Genomic DNA, 8,740 nt, shown 5'->3' with positions numbered 1-8,740 from the left:
TAATTTTGTTTTCTTTCAGATTTTGCAGAAAGATATTTTACACAGCTCTCCGTGGTTATTTTCATGAGCATAGGAATTCCAGCCTGAAGAAGCTGCCTCCATTAGGCTTAAGCTTCACTAATTTAGCAATTAACATTTAACAGCCAGATTGTTTTCCCAAACCCAACGGCACTAGTGCAAGAAAATATCTTCTGATCTATAACCTTGTTGCAATCTCAAAGCTCCTAAAACCCAACATTTTTATTCTAATCATTTTTGCTGATGCAGGAGCCAGTCATCACTATACTGCAAGTAGCAAAATGCTACACAATACTCTGTAGTCAGACAGCATTTATTGTGCTGTAATTTGTTCTAAGACAATAGGGAAGATGCAAATTCTAGAGAGGCATATTAATCTGTAGGTCAAACAATAACAAAATATTGAAAAACTGTCTTAATGATTTTTTACATTGTGGCACAAAAGCAGGTAATTCCATAGAGGGATGCTGGTGATCTCATAAACCAGGAGAATAAAGCTGAGAGGTTTATGAATGCCACCAAGGCACTGAAATAGAATTAGTTTTATATCATGTACAACTGTATATGTGTTTATTATTTATAACACATTCTTCTTTTTTAAAGGGCTCCATTCTAAGCCCTCTTCTGATACCTCATATCTTGCTTTTCCCCACTGGTTTTAAACTGCAATTGTATTCCAGATGCAGCTTTAAATGGTGCTGTGTTAGCTCCCACCTTTCACTTTTTATTACAAAATTTAGTCTCTTATACCGGCAGTATTTTTCTTTGAAAAGTAAAAGTTCAAAACTGCTGACTTCTTAGGAGGTGTGTGGGAAGAGGCTGCTCTGTGCATGCCATATGGTGCTCAGCACCTGTAGGATCTGGCCCTGAGCCCCAGTAAATCCTGATTCAGTGAGAGCTGTGCAGGCAGAGGCAGCACAGGGCTCCTGCCCAGAGCAGGCAGGGAGAAGCTCTCTGGCTTGGAGCAGTCGGGGCTGGCACTGTGAGCCCCCAAACAGCTGCCACTGCTGCTCCTTGCAGTCAGAATTCCATGGGGCTGTGCTGCCAAGAGCTTGACAGGGTGGGTGGGATCCCAGTGCTGTGTGAAGAGAGCCCAGTACTCCCTAGAGCACGGAGTTTGGGTGCTGTTTTTGTTCTAAGAATCCGCCACTGAAAAGGAGGTGGTGTAGAAGTGCCAGTGATGAAGTGGTAGGGAAAGTCTTTCCCCACTGACAATTGGTGGTACATCCATGAGAAACTGCACTCTCCAGCATAACAGCTCAGTCCTGCTGTTAGTCCCTCTCACACACAGGGCAGCAGAGCATCTCCAGCAGGATCCCAAATATCCACCTCATCCTGTCCACAGCAGAGCTGCTCATGGCAGAGTGAGAGCCAACCAACACCAGGGACACAGAGAAGTTCTTGTCTGCAAGGGTTACTGCTGTCAGCCTGACCCCACACCTGCCATGCTCTTCTGCAGCTGCTTGGTTCTTATGGTGTCAGTTCTGAGGGACCACCTCCTCTGTCATTCCTGCTAAATTAAATATCTACTGTAAGCTGTTATAACCTTCAAGCATGGTACTCCTAAACCCTACTGCTGCTCTGCTCATGCAACAGCTCCCTCACTCCCCATTCCCAAACTTTTGGAGGTCTAACACCTCACCTGGCCTCCAGGAGCTGAACACTGATGAGCTTTGGAGCCCGATTTCATGGTGAGGACAGGCTTATGCAGAAAACAAGGGTGCTAAATATTCGTGGGAGTGCTGGTGCTTGATGAGAAGACCTCTCCATAGGTCTGTTAGGTGGCAGCTTCTTGCAGTCTGGAGGTGAAGGAGGTGAGAGAAGGAGGGGCTCCTCACAGAGCTGTCTAGTGAGCTCACAAGCCACTTAGTCCCCTTGAGATGAGGGATTTAATGTTAAGCTTTTAAACATGAACTAATAAAGACTTACTAAGAAATGTTTGACATTTTCAAAAGTTGTTTACAGCAGTACCATATTTTCTCACAATGGTTTTAGTACCAGTACTAAGTCATCATAGTTTTTAGAAGTACAATTGCTTGCAAAATATTTTCTCTATCAGTTGTTCCATAAGTACAGAACACTATGATAATGAGATCCTTTTTGTTTTAATCTATAACTAATTGTTCTAGTCCTGCCTTTATTTCCTCCCTGCTTTTCAGCATGACAGAGGGGGTGTTGAGGGGGTGTTGATCTGTGGTGAAAAACAACTTTAGCAAAACTCTGTATTCATATAGTAGTAATAATAAAAAGTGTGTCTTAATAGAAGCAGAAGGAACTTAAGATCTTTAGTGTGATCTGAAACATCTATACCCAGAGTTTCTGTGGCAATTACCAAGGGAAGACTGTGCTGATCATCAGTTATTCTCTTAGTATTCCCTCATCTGTGGAATATATGAGCACTTAAAGAAAAAATTAGTTGAGATTTTTTTTTCCCCCCTAGGAAAAGTGATATCTCTTTCTGTGTCTCAATCTACATCTTAAATTGCACATTCAGTTGACAGCTGGTACATCCAAACAAAGCACCAATTCACATCTGCATTGCTTAGCAAAGACATACTGACCACAGAAAAAGTAAAGAAGGATTTGCTAAGACCACAGTAAAACTTCCCAAAAGAGGCTGACTGCCCTGGCTGAGTGACAGCAAATTTTTCTGTGTTTCTCTTGCCCCTGAATCTGCTGGGGGAAAGCAGTAATGCCTCTGCTTACGTACAGGGCTTTCAAGCACCTCTGTACAATGAGTCTTTGAACTGTATTTCATACTGTTTCCCAACTCTGTAATGCCTCTTCCTCTCCTGCCATGCTTTTCCTACCTTTTCCAGACAGCTCATTTGTTATGCATCATACTGCTGTGAGCTAGCCCTTTGCACTCCTTGAGTTAGGGCAGGATTTGTCCCAGATTCTGCTAGCATACCAGCAATGTTAATGTTTAGTCTCAAAGTTTTAAATGGCAATGGTTTCCTTTCTTTTTTTTTTCCTTCTTAACACCGTTGTCTGCTTATAAGAAATGCTAGCAAGGGAAAAAAAAGTATGTGACCTATTAAAATGAAAGATTGCCCATTCTTGTAATTACAAGTAACAGGAAGCCTGGTAGCACCTTGTTTGTTAAATTCCTCTGACCTCTTCCAAAAAAAATTGTACAAAAAGTCACAGTTATTAGTACATCTAGAGCTAAGGTCCTGCTCTATGCACATGTGTTAGTCATTTACCAGGTTTTTTTCCCCATTCTTGCTAGAAGTGCTGTGAATTGATAGCTGGATATTCAAACACTGGTGGACAATCCCCTTTAGGCTCCCTTGGAAGAACTTGCTAATAACTAACTGCCTTTCCTCTCTGGCTCAGGTTCCCAGTTGCTGTAAGCTTATAAGGGGGCCCATTTCAACCCCTTTTGATAAAAAGGAACTGTGAAGGAGTCCCAAGGATGCAGAGTCCTGGGGCAAACAGCAGTTTTAGGTCTAACTGTGGAAAGGGAGAGGAGACTTAAAACTCCACATGGTTTTCAGGGTGGGTTCCCTTGTGAAGGTTTAATGTGAAAACACTGGATTTCCAGGGCTGTTCAGACCATGCTGGGAGAGGATAGGCCTGCACACTGCTCCCTCCCCCGGCCTTTGTCAGGGTCTGTCAGGTGTGAAGATTTAGCTCCTATTACAGGGAGTAAAGGATCAGCTGCAAATAAAATATATGCTGTGGATTAGACAAAAACCCCGTTCCTTTGCTATGCAGACATCTATGCCAAAAGTTAAGTACCTCAGAGGACACCCCTCAGTGCTACTCTGTGACTATAGTGCTTTTCTTAAGCCCAAATTTGGAGTCTCCTCCACTAATTTACTTTGCTCCCTCTGAAGCAATTTTCTAATGTGGACTTTTATATTTGAAAGACTGATCACATGAAAATGGAAATTACCATCATTTAACTAAAATTTATAAAAGCAATGTTGTCATTACCACAGTTATGAATCCAAAATATTAGCTAGTTACAATCTGGGATTTTTTTTCCCCTGCAAAAGGAACTGTCAAACTTCTATTCATTTTTATAGTGCACCTTTTCACAAAGTTTTATGTTCTGGTTTTGAACTTCTGTTAATAGGGTCTTACATGCTGGGAATGCTTATCTGCAAAATCACAAGCTAACTTTTTGAAACTTGAGGGGAAGGAATAGCAGGGGCAAAAGAAAGGAAGCTGACTTTGAAATGAAAATGTAATTTGTTATGGCTATAAAACTAACTGAAATGAGGAAATAGAAATGAGAAAGGGAAATCAATGAAGTTACATAACTTCTATGCATGGAACATAAATGAACAAATAAGCTAGTGTTGTATACATCCTTTAGTAATAACCTGACTGCCTTCTGATACATGTAGATAAGCACATTTAAAGCTGACTTTAAAAATTACATCAAAACTGCTTGGTCCTAAATAAAGCAGAGGTTTTAGTCCCTCAAGATAGTTAGTAGGACTGTTTATTTATTCAGGGACCTGTATCTGGGTTAGTGAACTTCAATATCTTGAAAAGCAACTTGTATGTGATAGGCATAGGGAGCCAATGATCTTTATGTATGGTGAAACTTGTGGGTTTTTGTGCTTCCCTTCTAAGTTATCACATTCTCATATCTGGAAATGTCACCTGTATGCTTCTTTTTTTTCCTTTCCCCAAGGGAGCTGTACTGTCATTTCTCAGATAACCAGTAGTCATTCAAGTGACTGTTCATTGAAAAGAAATCCTTGGGTAACCTGAATTGTCAGACAACTGTGTGAAATTTCATTAATGAGGCAAATATAGTGAGCAGGATCATAGATGGGACAGCTATTAGAGAGGAGAAAAAATGTAGAGCAAGAGCTGATAAAGTGAGGTCTCTGGAGTAAACTTTCCCTAACGCACTGATAACCTGCAGTGCTACTGAATCACTGCTAATAGCTGACAGAAAGGCTCTAGATGTGAAAATAGAGCAATAAATAAGCCAAGGATGATTGGCTGGCAGTGCTTCCCTCATTGGTGTGAAACAGTACCTGAACTGGGACTTGGGGAGCAGACTCAGCCTGGTTGTTTGTGCCACCACTCTGGTTTCTCTCTTGGAAATTGTTATTCATATCACAACCTTTTCTTTAAGTCAGTTGCTGCTTCCTCTTGAGTTCTTGTTGCTAATGGAGACGGAAATACTATCCTACTCTGGTTTTAATACATTTCATGCACAGATTCATGGTGTACTACTTTTTTCATCTGAATTGGAATTTCAACATTTTTGTGACTTTTGACACGTCATCACTCATAATGGGGTCTTACTTACAAGGAATAATGAATGTATTCTTGTGCTAAAGTTGAGGATGTCTTGTTCACAAACACTATTTGTGGTTTTCATACCACAAAATCAAATGACTTCATGTAAGGGGATGATTACAAATAGTCCTGTCATTCTCTAGCTTCTAATAACCTTCTAACCACTCATTATTTCTTTTCTCTCTGTGCCACCAAAGTCACATTCAAATATGCATCTAAATATTTTAGTATAAAGATGACAGCATTAAAGAAAAAAAAACATTGGTGACAAATTTTCAGACTTGGGTCTTCATGTGGACCTAAATAAATGGCCTGACTGCAAGAAGAAACAAGCATTACCTTAAGCTAAATTCCCCTTTTTTGGTTTCAACAGTAGGTGCTCTGGGTTCCTTATTCTGACATCAAGTCTATGTTTATATGTGGGTATGAATATGTCTGTGTGAGGGCACATACATATATACTAGAAGAAATATTTCTGCCCCATAAATATGACCACTGTGAAACCTGAATTAAACTAGTTATGTTTTTAAATCAATTCAGGACTAAAATGCCATCCCAAGTCTCAAATTTCTCATGGAAAGCTCGTTTTGCATGGCAAAAGTTTGATACCAAAGTGTAGTTTTCATGGAATAAAGCAGGACATGGGCAAAATTCTCTATAGGTGGAAAAGGGAACACACATGGAAAGCCAAATATAAAACTTATCGTACAGATGAACCCAAGGGATTTATCCTCACTGATGAAGAGGGACAGATCCTTAGTGGGTGTAAACGACAACAGTTGAATTGGGGAATAGCTGAACTGGGGATTAACTGGGGCCAAGCAGATTTAGAGCAGCATGAGAACTGCAGGCTCCATGTCTGTTCTGTAGATTTACAAAGCTTGGAGAGCCTTACAGGACCTGCAGCTTCCTCCACACTGGTGAGTGCTTATGAGCAGCCCTGTGGTAGCAGCAAGGCACTGTTTAAGTAAGATCTCAGGAGTGTGAATGAGATTTGCACTTCCAGCCCCAGGAATTTCTGCAAAATATGTTTTGTTTTCCAGCAGGCTTCTGAACATCTGGAAATGCTGGCATTGTAGGGTCTCAGCATAAATCATAAATGACTGGAGGTGACTTTTTTATTCCTAAAATTGGTCCTTTTAAACATTATTGCACAAGAAAATGAAACAAACTCCTTTTCCTTTGCTGTAGGAGGAGAAGGAGCACTTGGTCTCTGGGGAAATCCCTTCCATTTATTTTTCCTAACTTCTGCCCATCAAATGAAGAGATAAAGAGAATTTCTTGGGCTGGTACAAATAAAGGCCAATTTTTGAATCTGTTCTGGTCAGCTAAAATTGCTTCTGCTGCTGCTGTTACCGCTTCCATTCTTAATAACCACGCTGTGACCTTCACTCCCCATCAATCTATCCCTGAATAGTTATTCTATTTGCAGCTTTTCCTCTAGCTCCCTTGTCCCTTGAAAGATAGCTGTGAGGTTTTTCAAGCACTGACACAGTTTCCACTGCTTGGCTGATCTTCTCAGAGGTGTCAGGGTCTGCCCAAGCCTCCTGGGGCAGCTCGCTGGGCTGCTGCATTGGGCTGTGTCCTCATACCCAAAGGCTGTGACGTGCCTGTGTGTTACTGGCAGTGCCACCTAAGACTGCTGCTGCACTGGGGAAAATTCTCCTTTGGTAAATCTTTTTGCACTGCTTGTCTTAGCAGACTGTGATAATTCTGTATTACCCTGAGAAAAGAAAGATGTTTCAGGGTGCCTGAGGAAACAGGCACAGGTTGGAAATTAATCGTAAGTATTTCTAATTGTATTTTGTGCTGGTGTAAGAAGATGGCTCAAGTTCTCTGTCGCCTTTTCAAGCACTTGATATTCTATTATACAAAGAAAATCTAACTGAATAATAAAATCACCTTTAACCACTAAAAACCAGAGAAGGATATGAACAAGATCTGTGGATCAGAAGCCTCCTGAGCTTTGGAGCAGTTCCAACCACGGGTCCTGCACCAAGAGCTGCAGTCACGCTTATCTCTCACTCACTGCTGTCAAGCATTTGCAGAACTGCTTCTCTAATGTCTTAATCCTTTCACTTTTGCTGACTTGTAAATGATGCCAAGCATGGTATTTGATAACAGGCACCTAGTAGTTCTCATATTTGCACATCTTAGCACATATGGAAAGTTGCTTTCCTGCTTCTCACAGGGGATCTCAGCTTGCTTCCACAGAAAACTTAACTCAAAAAGCAACTAAGAAAAATCCCATCAATATACTAAGATGGCTAATTAGTATTTGGTGTATAGTTACATGCTGACAATGATTAAACTAATTACAAGACATACTGTGCTAAATTGCTAGCTCTTTGTGTACTTGTAGTGCAGCTGAGAACCAGAGAGGTTCTGGTTCAAGCTCCGAGTATGTTAAAAAGGTTCTTGTTAAGATCACTCACAGAGCTGTCAGTGTGTATGCACGCACACATAATGCACATGGCTACCTGTGTGTGAGAGATCTGTATTCAGAGATAAACCAATACAGAATTCATTCTCTCAGTCAGAGAGAATGGACAGTGTTGTGCTCTGTTAAACAGTTGCTGTGCTCCTGTTGAGACAGCCTCAGTGAGAAAAACAAGTGATTCCTTTTCCCAGAGCTTGTTCTCTGCAGTCTTAAGCTATGACTACACAGATCCAAACAAACTTATTCGGAAATGTAGAAGGCTTTTCTGCCCATCAACACCACCCATGCTGTCCGGATTTAAAAAAAACCAAAAAACTTAATAATTTTAATTGCAGGCTTGTTTAGCACACATTTTATATCGAGGTCATTTTCAATGGCTTGACAGGAGAAAAGATGTTCTTTTCAATGTCCTTTCAGGTGCAGTTTGATACTAAGGTCCACTACCCAGGAGCAGTTTTTGTATACTGGAAATACCAGCAAGGGTCCTTTTTCATCTGTCACCTCTTCTAAGACTGGCAGAAGTAATGGATAAAAGTACACAAGGTGGAGTTACACAGAAAAATAGCTGTCATGTAGTGGAAACAAGGACTAGAAGGAAAATCTGAACCAAAATGGGTCTCTCTTAATTTTACTTATTAGCTTAATTAAATACAGTTTATTTACCCTTGTGGTTTTGTCTTCCATGCTATGTTCTGCATCAGATCTTATGTGTTAAGTCTGATATTTAGTCTTTTCTGGTGGTAAAATAGTTGAACGTAATATATTTAATAATCATTGGGATATGTTTAATAGATTCCTGCTATCTCAAATCCATTAATATGCAATCATTAAAGCTAGGTATAACTGAGGACCCATTGTTACTCATATAATGCTAATAAAAACCATAGAGAACCTTTTTGAAAACTGTCAAACAGGATAAGTCTCATTCATCCACAACTGTCTATAGAAGTAAAGAGGATGTCTTCCAGCTTTCAGGTTTATTCCACATTAAAGACAGGAATTATGTCCCAG

This window comes from Melospiza georgiana, chromosome 9, assembly GCF_028018845.1.
Source record: "Melospiza georgiana isolate bMelGeo1 chromosome 9, bMelGeo1.pri, whole genome shotgun sequence".
NCBI classification, from domain to species: Eukaryota; Metazoa; Chordata; class Aves; order Passeriformes; family Passerellidae; genus Melospiza; species Melospiza georgiana.
Note: the sequence above shows the minus strand (reverse complement) of the source record.